This window comes from Halyomorpha halys, unplaced genomic scaffold (genome assembly GCF_000696795.3).
Source record: "Halyomorpha halys isolate HHAL.00 unplaced genomic scaffold, Hhal_1.1 Scaffold1257.1, whole genome shotgun sequence".
Lineage (NCBI taxonomy): Eukaryota > Metazoa > Arthropoda > Insecta > Hemiptera > Pentatomidae > Halyomorpha > Halyomorpha halys.
This window is the reverse complement of record NW_027116740.1, coordinates 5,201-19,269: the sequence shown is the minus strand read 5'-3', so window position 1 is coordinate 19,269 and position 14,069 is coordinate 5,201.

Below are 14,069 nucleotides of genomic sequence, written 5' to 3'. Positions count from 1 at the left end.
AGAAGTAAGAAGACCGAAGAGAGGGCGAGATGCTTTTTGACCAGAAGAGGTCCTGAGAGGGTTTTTACAACTATTAGGAATTGAGGCTTACGTATCATTGTCAAATTAATAATCTCAGCAGCAGAATTTTAAAATTTATATTGCTTAAAATATTAACGTAGGGAGAGGGACAAGGGCTGAACATAACGAGATCAATTTGGTTTATACATTAAAAAAAATCCTGATTAAACTTTAAATTACTGAAAAGTGAATTAAAAGAACTACTAGTGATTACTACAGTAAAAATTTTATTTTCATTGATATTTCAATTCTAAGAAAATTTATACATCGGAGAACAATTAAAACTAAAAATAAAATAGATGTAGCGATAAAATCTTTTAAGATTGTGTGAGCAAATCGAGGAGGTTATCAAGAGCATTATTCATTCTCATTTTTAATAATGAACCCTCATAATCCACCAAAAATCATTAGTCCCACAACAAATTTGAAATTTGTTTAAAATTATGTATGATCCAGTTCGACCATTTATAAAGGTAGAAGAAAATTTTAAGTGTAAATTTAAAAGTGTTTTAGAATAACTATGCTAAAGCCATAGAAAAAAAAATATCACTTGAACGAATGACTTTGTCGCTTGCCGCCTCTTTTATTTTATTATTACTATTATTTTTGTAGAGTTTCAGCCTGTGTATCAAATCAATCTGCCCCCCCCCCTCCCCATCCCTCTTACCTTTCAATTACAGATGTATCTCTGGTCATCTGAAACATAATCGAGTTGGTGAGAAGCCAAGGGGTATATGTAATGATTATACACATAAGATGTTTTTTCTATCTACTAGTGCCTGAACCACTCTTAACGTTTCAGTAGTGATTAAATTACAAACTTATCATTCTCAAATGATTAATAAATTTGATTAACCTTAATTAATATAAAGATAAAAGTAATTTCCATGATTTCATGATAATTAAATTACAAACTTATCATTAATTATTGATAACTTCACAATTTTTTCGTTACTGAAGCGTAAAGTTGACCGATTTTGCCTATATCTCAGCATTTATGATGATGGAGGACGAATATAAAGAGTTCCGTAAAATGTAAAGATGATTGGCCGTATATGAATTAGAAACAGATTATTGAAGCAGTGGTCAAGAAAAGCAATTGAGAAATAGTTTTGGCTTTTGATCGATTCTGGGACCCGGGACTGCTTTGTAGGATCCATAAATTCCTACCCTCTACAGATCCCCTCACTATCCGTTCTTATCTCTCTGATAGATTACTTAAAGTAAATTAAACAAGCGCTTATACATCCCCCTTTCCCCATTTTGCTGGTATACCTTACCTGCTGAAGTATCCTAATCAGCAGGTAAACCAAGGGTTCTTGGTCATATTGTTTATGCAGTTTTTACAGCTGACATCCCAACCCATCCTAAAAATAGTCCCCCACATATGACACATGTCTATTATCAGTGACCACGACCATCCCACATCACCACCCTGGAAGAACGGTGTCAAAACTGCAGGATTGAAATAAATCCCACATAAACACCCAACTCGTAAACCCATGACTTCCTGCCCCCATAGAACCCTTTAATAACACCCCACTTATTCCTGTTAAACTACCATTGACCATTACCTAGGACTACATCTGGACAAACGACTAACTTGGAATCCTCATATAATGGAATCCTCGTCGATTCCGACTATTACTACACTTACTTGACAAACGGTCTAAACTTCCAACTAATTACAAAAGACTCATTTATATGACTATGATAGATAGGTCTACCTGGACTTATGGAGTTGATTTTTATGACTCTACTAAACTTCGAATTCATCTCATATCCAATCCTTCGTAAAATCCTTAATACTCTTTCTTTGTCCCAAATAAAGTCATCTATCAGGACCTCAATGTTCCATATGTTGCCGATTTGGCCAGAACCACATAGCTAATCCTTCTATGATAAATTTTCTAACCATCGGAACCCAGTTGTTTCTAACCTGGCTTTTCCTTCATTACCTGATGATCCTTGTAGGCGCCTGAAAAGAAAATGGCCTCAAGATCTACTCTTGTAGAAATATTATTGGAGTTCTATTAATTTATAAATTATCCGCATGCCTGTATCATGCCATTGTATAACTAACACCAAATTTACTTGTATATATTTTTAATACAGTTGTAAATATCAATAAATAAATTTTAAAAAAGAAAAAAAATAGTTTCAACAATTTCTTAATAGCAAATATTTCAACTTACACTGATTTTAATTTTAATTTAAATTAATTTTAAAATAGTATTTATTTTTCATGTTAGTTGTCTCAGGCCTATGTCGATATTAACTACATTTTAAATTCATTTTTGAGATTGTATTTAAAAAGAGATGAGTTATTTCATGTAGTTAAATTACGTAACTGAGGGTTACCTCAGATCCGATATGAGTGAAATCGGATTTAACACATTTCCTCTCCCCCTCGCGTTCATTACCCTTTTGCTGATTCATTCGTTCATTTGTAAGCTTTATGCTACCTCAGATACAACTGGAATTTTGCAACTTCAGTTGTATTTAAAGGGTTTTATTAACATCCCAGTTTGCGTCATCTTAATTATTCCCTTTAAGGAAGGATTATGGGAGATACATGGGGGGGGATCTCGCAGAAAATTTTCTTATATTATTTTAGAATATAACGAAGAAATACTACTGTTGTTTTTCGCATTTGTAAGGTGACAAATAGGTTATTTTTATGTTGAAAAATGAAATATGTAATTCAAAAGATAGCTTTGAGGAAGAAGCCGAAATTATTATCAGGATTAAATCAATGTGATACTAAAGGGAAACTTATGATAGCGCTGTAGGAAAAATGCACCGAGAACATCAAATGATAGTAGCGTGTGTTCTGTTGGAATTGGTAGGTGCACGGGTGAGCAATAACCAGAGGAGGTTGATTATGAGGGTTGGAGGAAGATGATATGAGTGTCAAGTAGTTGTGAATAGGAGCGGTAAACAAAATAGGTACTGAACGAGTTTAAGGATAGTTTCTTCGGGGAGGACGATATATTAGGAGCGACGGGAGGAACGGTTCACAAGATCCCGCTGGAGACGGTGACGTACGCGAAAGAAAGGAGATACTCACAGGCAATAGGCAAAATATTAGAGATGAATTAGTGAATTTGAAGAAAAAGGGTATGATGGTAGACAGTAAGTCTCCGTATAATAGTCATTTTTAGGCAATGAAAGAGAAAAAAAATGCCAGGGAAAGAGGAAGAGAAATACAGGTAATTACAGAAAAAAACTATCACAAATTAAAAACAAACACCGTTGACAATAGATATCCCATCCCTAGATTTGAAGACATATTAGGCCATCTGCGTGGGTCGACAATCTTAGTAACTTAGATATTAGATATATCTTAAAGCGGGATACTATTGGATCAAAATAAATCCTCAGGATCTACACACAAAAGCACTTACATTTAAAAGGGGAATTATAAGTTTGCCAGAATTCCATTCGTTTTGAAGAACGCCCCGATAATCTTCCAGTGATTGATGGATGTATTTCTGAGAGGTGCATACGAGGGGGTCCGCTAAGTCTCTATATGGTCTGACGGAGGATATCAGCTGATATCAGATGACGGATATCAGCTGATTGAGTTCTATACTGGGGTCAGAATCCCCCCCCCCTATTGTATGAGGAGGATTGCTCTGACAATAAAGGCAGTTTTCAAGTTGCTATCGATAGTACTTTACTATCTGTATGAATTTTGGGGTTATTGAGGATTAGTCAATAATGAAACAACTATATTATGACGATGTTTCAACGACTGTATGCTGACGCAAACAATATTTAAAAATGAAAAGCGCAAATTAAAAGGATATGGAAATAATTTGAAAAGAATAAAGAATAAAAAACAAATACAGTCGATTATGAACTCAATTCTTGAAATATCCTGATCAATTTACTTATTGTATAAACAAATGAAGCAGCTACTAGTATTTTCACAATATTAAACATATTATAAGACTTTATAATTAATCCATTATATTATAAGACTTGATTAATCCTAACTTAGAACCCTAATAGTTCAAAATATACTTTTGTACAATCTAAATAATAAATATATTTATAATAATATTTGAATATTTTATAGCAAAAAGTGCTGGAGCATATAATATGCGGAGGAAGGAATATAGGAAATACACTACCTACAGTTGTTTCGCATTCCGGGGTAGATTCAGGGTGGATAAAACGTACATTCCTTCGCCCTATACTAAAGATATTAAATCCAGCGTATGACACTATCGGCTAGGGGGTCGAGTGGTGTGCATGGAATTTTTATCAGCAGCTTCGCAATATCATTGCCTGGTACAGAAATGTTTCAAAACAATTTTAACAATTGTTACTAAAATAAATTGTTTATTAGTATTGAGTGTTTTAAGGAGGGTGAATTTTATTTTTTATTTTTAAGGAGTTGTTGTACGGACTGAGTATTTGTTTTAATTCTTGATTTTTTTTCTTCTAGGATACTATGAGGAGAGAGAGTTATCCTAAGGGAGAGTGTTGTCCTAAGATACCTAGCAGTATTAGCAGGAATTGATTGAAGAGAGTGGAACTTTATGAACCGTTTTTTAATGTAATCCTCTATTGACTCCATTTGTAATTCCCGAGGCTATTGGCTGTTTCTTATGAACCAAGGAGCATTAACTGGGATTGTAAGGACTTAATTTTGAAAAGATTGTAATTTTTTCCTTTTCGTAAAGGATGCCGCTCCCCAGACTTCACAGCCGTAGAGTCGGCTAATCTTACGTAGTTTTGAGTTAGTTTGATGTTGATATGATGATTCTAAGTAAGGCGGCGATCTAGGTGAATTCCCAGGTATCTTACTGTTTCACTGGCAGGATTCCATTTTTGATTATTACCTTTGAGGATTAGTTCCGATGGTTCTGATGGGCGTCGAAGAGTAAAAACTTTTTAATTACATTTTTCAATGTTCAAGCTAATCATCCATTTAGTGAAATATTGTTCTAGATCATTAAGGTGACTTTGCAAAGTGTTTCTAGCGATTATTGTGTCATCATGTTGAGAAAACACAGCTATATCGTGAGCGAACATAGCTATTAATACAAGAGCCGGGAAGAAAAAAAGGCATTTATCTCACCCCAGTTTTTGATTACTTCAATAAAAACTATGTATAATTACTAGTCAAAATTGATGAGTCTGCCAAGTATAGGTAGGGGGGATGAAAATATGGCGGCTGTTTCAAAACCTTAAAAAAACATTGATTTTTCATTCGGAGCTCTATATCTTAAAAACTACCAACAACACTAGAAAATCTAAGAGAATATTATTTAAAGAAGAGTAAATTTGCTGAAATATTAGCCCTAAAAGAGCTATTCACGTCTAATAGCTCTCGAGATGTAGCTTTTTAAAAAACAAAATTTCGTATAAATCAACTGAAAGATTAGTAGTTAGTTAATTTATTTTGAGAAATCTATAACTCAGAAACTATTTGACGTACAGATGTCTATTAGCACTCAAATTAAAGCTGGTTTAATGGACTATAAAAAAGTTTATGACCTATACCTTCGTAGGAATAGTAGTTTTCATGATATTTGCTAAAATAAAGTGATTTATAGTTGTTCGGACACTAAATTTGATTTATGAAGAAACCATTGGACGTACTGATGTCTGCCAGCACTCAAATTAAAGCTAATTAAATTTACTACAAAATAGTTTATTATGTTTATCTTTGTAGGAGTAGTAGTTTTTATGATATTTGACAAAATAAATTTAAAAAAATGTTAGTTTCTAGTTGTTCATGTTAAATGTTTGATTTGTTAATTATATGTTTTCATTAAAGTAATAAAAAATTGGGGTGAGATAACTACCTCTTTTCTCCTCTTGGGCTCTTGTAATATATGGAAGTGTGTGTGGACTGGACGATGTCGTGAAGGTAGAAGTTGAACAGAATGGGAGAAAGGAATGAACCTTTTACATTGAAAGATATAATCGATATGTACATTTTGGCTTGATAATATGATAATATTTCGATTATATTTTAAATTTTTGGGGCAACCTATGAGTTATACAATATCTTAAAACATCTTGGCAAACCACAAAATACTAGATTTTAGGAAAGGAAATTTAACGAGAGATATATCATGTTTCTCAAAATAATAAATTTTAAAATGAACTTTTATTCACATCCCGAGAAACCCGAAAATACGAATTTTTATAGCAACAGATAAATAAAAATGTTTTTTTCTAAATTTTATCCCACTTACTATGTATGAAATATATTGAGATCCTGAAAAATTAAGATATAGCCTTTTTAAAACATGTAAAACTAATTCTATCTTTAATTGTAGAAACAAACTGGTCTAACCTAAATATGGCCTAAATCTAGAGTTAGGTGTATCATAGCAAGTACTGTAATAGACGTACTGTAATATACAATTGGGATGACTATAAAAACGATTGTATTGAACTTTTTTCTTTTTTGTAAGAGGTATCAATAAAGGAAATTTCATAGAGAAATGACGAATCTCAATTTCGTTTCTAAAATACTTACTGATTCCCAAACCTCAAAAGCCCCCAGAATACCCATCCTTCTACCGTACTATCTCTCTGTTACCTATCATGGGCAAAATCCTTCAAAAACTAATCTTGAAACGCCTGTACCCTATCCTTGATTCCAACCACATAATCCCAGATCACCAGTTTGGATTCCGAACATCTTACTCCACTATTCAGCAATGACATCGTGTGGTTAAAGTCTCGTCTTCATTGGAGCGCGGAATGTAATGTTCGGGAGTCTTTCTTAATGGAGAACAGGCTTTTGATCGAGTGTGGCACCTAGGACTGCTATACAAGATCCGTAAATTCCTACTCCCTCATTATCTGTTCTTATCTCTCCGACGGATTATTTCAAATAAATCACAACAGCGCTTATTCATCCCTATTCCGTCAGTCTGCTGGTGTACCTCAGGGTAGTATCCTTGGTCCTATCCTTTATACAGTTTTCACAGCTAACATCCCAACCCATCCTAACACTATTCTCACCACGTATGCCGATGACACATCTCTATTGTCAGTGAACAATGATCCTTACATGGTATCCCAAACCCTCCAATCCATCATCAACCTTGAAGAATGGTGCCAAAACTGGTGGATTAAATATTAATTCCAATAAATCCAACCTATAACATTTACCCTTCATCGTAAACCCATGACCTCTTGCCCTACAGTATCATTTAATAATACCCCAATTATTCCTGTCGAACAGATCCCTTACTTACTCCCCCTAGGACTACATCTGAACAAACGACTGAGATGGAATCCTCATACAAGACTAAAAAGACAGGAAACCGCTCGTCGATTCCGACTATTACTACCCTATTAGACAAACGGTCTAAACTTCCAACTAATCACAAAAGACTCATTTATATGACTATGATAAGCTGACATCCTGGACTTATGGAGTTGAGTCTTATGGCTCTACTAAACCATCGAGTTCATCTCGTATCCAATCCTTCGTAAAATCCTTAATACTCTTTACTTTGTCCCAAATCAAGTCATCCATCAAGACCTAAATGTCCCATATGTTGGTGATTTTGCTAGAACCAGATACTATCCCTTCCATGATAAACTTTCCAACCACCCAAATCCACTTGTTTCTAACCTGGCTAGAAGATAGCACTTCGTTACCTAATAATGCTCCTAGGCATATGGAAAGAAGATGGCCTCGAGATCTTCTTTTCTAGAAATGTTATTGGAGTTCAATCAATGGGTAGATTCTCCACATGTTTGTTTCATGTCACTAAGTCACCTACAGCAAATTTACTTATTGTATATATTTTTATACAGCTATAAATAACAAAAATAAATTATATATAAAAAAGAAATCTTACTGGAACTTTAGTAAAAGTGATTTAAAAAATGAGAGGATTCAAAATATGACAGAGGTAAATAGGCGGATCGAAATGGTACAAACAAACTGGGTTTTGGAGATTTCACTACCCAAATATCAGATCCATACCCGAGTACGGGACTACTTGGTACTTGGTAACTTGGTAGCAGATTTAAAATGAAGTGAAAAAGAAAAAAAAATCATTCGAAGCTCTATATCATTGAAACTACCGACAACACTAGAGACCCTAATCAAACATCCCTAACATCGAGTCAATTTACTAAAATATGAGCTTTAGTAGAGCTTCTTACGTTCAATAGTTCGCGAGATACAGTTTTTTTGAAAAGCAACATTTATCAATCACTAGAAATCAATTTATTTTAGAAAATATCATGAAAACTACTATTCCTACGAAGATAAAGGTAATTAACTACTGTATAGCATATTAAACTAGCTTTAATTTGAGTGCTAATAGACATCTATCTGTTCGTCAATAGTTTTTTTGAAAAGCAACATTACATGAAATACCATATATACTGAAAAATTAGTAGTTAGTGAATTTATTCTGTTGAATATTTATCTCAGGAACCACGAGATAAGAGATGTCTATTAGCACTCAAATTGAAACTAGTTGATAGATATGATTTTTGTGAAAGACAAAATCTTGTACAAATACATAACACAATATACAATTATAAAACTAAACCTGAGTCTAGTGCTCCATTACAAAAATAACAAAAGAAGAAACAAGTTTTCTATAACAAAACAATGAACAAAAAAAAAAAACAGATTGGATAATACACAACTATTGCTAATTGCTCCATTATATTTAACTTAAAATAATGAGAATTCTAAATAAACGAAAGCGTGAAATAAATGAAGATATTAATTGGCTTCGAAAAGTATTTACATAATAGAATTTATATATCACATACAAAATTAAACTTATTACATATGGTTACAATGTAAATATATAGTCTGTTCAATTTGTCTTCACTATCAATGTTCAATATATTTTCAATGTTTTGTAAGTCGCAAGATACGGATATGGGTGGCTTTAAGATATATTGTCTATTTCCTTCTCAGGTTGGACAATGTAGGAGGATGTGGTACAAACTATTATTAAAATAATTTTAGCAGAATGGACAGAGTTCGTTTGCTTTGAAAGTGATGGTTTTGTTTCCGTGGTGTGGTTTGATTAAATTGAAACTAGTTTAATGTGATAAAAAGTAGTTTATGAAGTTTCTCTTCGTGGGAGTAGTATTGTGAATGAAATTTTCAAAAATCTTTATCTCAGGAACTATTGAATGTAAATAACTACTAGAGAAATGATGTTCTATTAGGTTTTATAGTGTTGTAGACAGTTTCAAAGGTATGGCGGTCCAAATGAAAAATATTTTTTTTTTCGATTTGAAAACCACGTATTTTCTATTCCTCCCAACTATACTTAGTAGACTTATAAATTTTGACTAGTAATTATATATAGTTTTCATTAAAGTATTAAAAAATTGGGGTGAAATAACGGAAATTTTTCTACTCTTGGGTTCTAGTACATCAGGATTAATGTAAGTTTATGGATAGCTGAATCATAACTATAAATCTAAAGTGATATTTTTTAATGTGACTGTTACTTGAACATAGTCTTTATAGACTAACTAGCTTTATCATGTGTGTGTGTTGAAAAATCTTTCTTCATAATATTATATTGTCTATACGAATAAATATGTTATTCCTTGTATTTCGAATGAATTAAAGAAAAGAAGGAAATATACCCAATGCCATAGTTCTCGCAGGGATAAACTAGCTAAAGTTTATAACTACAAAGTCCCCAGGAAGGTCCTGGAATAAAGGAAACATTTTCGATGGTTATGAACGCATAGATGGATTTATTGATTATACATCATTGACAAATTTACATTAAGTATAACTATTTGGCTCCAAATACATTCTCATGTAAATATTTTTCTGTATTACATCGGTCAAATGGCCGATTAAAACACTAACTAAACCTAACACATTCAGTTTCCACCCAATTAAAAATTTATTTTATATTTTTTAGTTGTATGATTATTTGTTTCGTTCCAACTTTAAATTCGTTATGCATATTATACTTTTAGAATAATGTGAACAATGGAAATATGGAAATATTAATAAAATTAAATATGTTTTCTCAAATGGTATATAGAAAATATTACATTTTTACAAATTATACAAGTTTAAAACTACTATAAATGATTTAATTTTTAATTGGAAGAAGAACACTCTTCTAAGCACGGACCTAAATGCTTATAGGTGAATTCGACCCTGGATGTATGAAGAGGGAATGATATGTATTCGTTTAAAGTTGATACAGTCTGAAAGCGTGTGGGCGGCTGTAGTCAATACTGCTCTCCCACCTGGTGCTGCCATCTGTTCATCAGTTGAACACTTTCTCGGCAGGGTGTGCTGTCTGTCTGTAGTATGGGAGAAATGGAGTCTATACTTTATGAGGATATATATTGTTAATCTAAGCTCCTATTACATATTTTATTACAGAACATACTTGAAGAAATCAGAGTATAAAAGTAAAATCAAACAATATCGCCATTTTGTAAGAATTGGCCAATATGAGAAAAGTCGATGGTGAAAACTATAAAACTTAATTTATTTATAACAGATAATATCTCGCAGCAATATTAGATGATGAGATAAGCAACGATTTCCTGATTCCGACCATTATTTTCCCTTCCTAAGAACTTCCTTCAGTTGTCTCATCTTCACAGAACTTGTTCTAGTCCTATCCATGAGGAACCTCGTATTAGAAGGCACACAATATAACCCCCTCTGGTTATAGAGTCTTCAAATCCTTATTTTTTCACTCAATTTCTGCGTTAATAATCTTCGCTGGGTGTTGTAAAAGCCATCCTCACCACAAGTCCATGGAAGTCCTTTGACTTCTATAAACAATCAATATTCATATTAAATACATGTTTCATAAAGCTCTAATTTTAAAACCAGATACTAACATAACGAGGAAAAATCATTTAAAATATTTTCAGTATTTCTAAATTATTTTTGATAAATAGCTAACAGCCCAAAACACATGTAATATTAGTCGCTTTGCCTATACCGATCTTTGCCTTTGAAAATTAATTTACAGAGAAAATACTTTTTCGGTGTTTCCGTATACAATGTGTGTACAACTTATATGTACTACTTCTATAATTTTCTTAATTGTGAGTGTCAACATGGAAAAAAAAATCAGAAAGCTATCTTCGTAGATTGTAGTTGTTGTTGTCTGGGGCTTTAGGGCGTAAAACCCTGAGGTCATCAACGCCCATGTTTCGTGCTTTATAATTCTGTTTCATTTATATTTATAATTCTATTTCACTTTATTTTTCTCTTTAAATAATTTCGAAAAAAAAATTAAAATAATTACTTCTTTTGGTATTTTTGATTACGTATAACAGATTTTCTGGTTTAAATCTTATTCAAAAGACCATTTCTTTTTAAGAAAACTAAGACCATTTCCACGTTCTTCTGGTCATCATTCAGAGCATCCGATACACTCGGTCCTACTCCCAATCTACTCAAGGTAGCAGAATAAAAATGACATTTCTCAAATATGTGACTGATCGTAAGTACACTGTTGCAGTATTGACATTTTGGCGGTGGTTGCTTACTGATCAGATATCTATGAGTTAAACACGTATGACCTATTCTCAATCTGGCAATAGCTACCTCCTTCCTGCGTTTGGAACGGTTTGATGTGGTCCATGGTTTAGTGGTTTTTTTTTATGGTTTTTAATTTGCTTGGCGGTCTTTCATTCCAAATGGCTTGCCAACTAGATAATATCTCATTTTTCATTGGAAGACTTATTTCTTGTGGTGTCAGAAAGGCCGCGCCCTGACCTGGAAGAGCAAGTGCTTGTTTGGCTGCAATGTCCGCCAGTTCATTTCCAGTGATCCCCACGTGACCCGGCACCCATATAAAGAAAACAGTTTCTTCGTAGATATTTTTTCCGTACAACTAGGGATTGCGTGTACCACACTTTGTACACTGATCTTGTAGTAAACTTTCCACACAGAAATGGTACAAGAAATAAGGAAAATGGTCCCAATACAACAGCATTAGTGTAGCATGCAGCTAAAAACCAACACAATTTTGATTTTGATAACACCATAATTTTACATAAAGAATACAATATGTTCAAAAGAAAAATACTTGAGTCAATTTATATATCAGAGAACATCAATTATACAGTTAATTTTAAAACAGATACAAGGAATTTAAACTAACATTATGCAGAATTTATGAAAAATATGGTAAAATTTTTTTTTACTATTTATAATTAATTTTAATATGAATAATAATTAATAATTGGAATAAATACAAATTGAGACCAAAATGAAATTTGAATTAAATTGGTAACAAGCCTGACCTGAGCGTATGGAAGGTTATAAATAGTTTGTTTATGTGATAGTGATAGTGTAGATTAATCGAAAAAGTTTAAATAATTAATGAAGCTTTGAAAAAGCTCTTGAACTAGTCCTAACCATGAGGAACCCATTACTACTATTCCCACTACGCTCTAAACTTCCCATTACACTATGATAATCAAACCAATTCGGATCTACGGAATTAAACTTTGCGCCTACACCGAATTCCTCTCGTATCCAATCTTTACAATCAGAAATTCTCCGTAACTCCTCCATACTCCTTATAACGTCACTAATGAATTCATCCATAAAAACCTCATAATCCCATTCGTTGCAGATTTGTGCGAAGTAGATATGCTTCCTTTCATTACAAAATTTTAACCATTCCAAATAAGTTCTTAATCTCTCGTCGTCAACAATCCCTGATGATCCTCTAAGGCGTTTGAAAAGAACATGGCCACGCGATCTTGTAATTAAAGCAATGATTGAAGTATCATAATTTAAGTGGTTCCTTCCCAAGATTATCATATGTTCTGAAGCATTTATATTTTATATTTATATACTTATTGATTTTTTTTTTTACAGTTGTAAGTATTAATTAATAAATTAAAAAAAAAACATTTGACAAAAGAAATTGTATAAGGGAGAGCTATGATGTGCAAGGTGTCTCCTAACAGTTCGACAACATTCATAGAAGTGATAGTAGATTTTAAATGTGACAATAACGATTACATGAAGCATGGCCTAATTCAACAAAGAAAAATAAAAAAAAAATTCTGTAATTTTTTTCGTTAATTAAGAAGCGATATCTAAAAAAAATAAAACTAATTACCACAATGATCAAGGATTAAAATTAATTTAAATCCATTCGTAACTTTCATTCTTTTTAAGGAGAGTTGCGTTTAATTTATAAAAATTAAATATTTCATTTTACATATATTTTAAAAATAAAAAACTTAATATTAGTAATTTGTAATTATTGTGATTAAAAACTGTAAAACTTTGAGGCGACAAAATTTGCATCAGTTAAACTGGAGGCGTATCTCAGCTTAAGCTTTACAGGCTTAAACTTAATTAACATGGACTTGAAACTTATTAAATGAGGAAGATTTTCTGCATTGGAGAAAATGTATTCCAGTAGTTCACAGCTTGAATGCCTCCTTCAAATTATCTTCCTTCTTTAAGAAGAAAATTTTGTGTAGTTTACGGTAGTAACATTTTATATTATCTAACTTTTTTTTTTTATTTATTGCTTCTTATATATATATATATAAAAAAAAAAAAAAATAAACAATTAATTTTTTTGCTTCTCTGGACACTTTCCCCGTAATACAGAATATTTGAGATGATGGAAATTTAACTTCGCCATTACTGATAACACGAATGATAGAAAATAATTCTCCATTCAGTGGTTTCCAGATTATCAGTGATAATATTTTATATTATTATCAATGATTGTATTTTATTTTATTATCTATGATTATATTTTATATCCATATCAATTATAGTAAAAAATAAGAGTAAATTAAACAAGAGTAAACTTGCTGAAATATTGGCCCTAATAGAACAATTTACATCCAATATTTCTCGAGAAATAGTCTTTTAAATAGCAATATTTCTTAAAAAGATTAATAGTTAATTAATTTATTTTGAGAGTTTATATCTCAGGAACTATATGACGTATTGCTGCCTATTAGCACTCAAATTAAAGTTAGTTTAATGTACTATAAAGTAGTTTATGACCTTT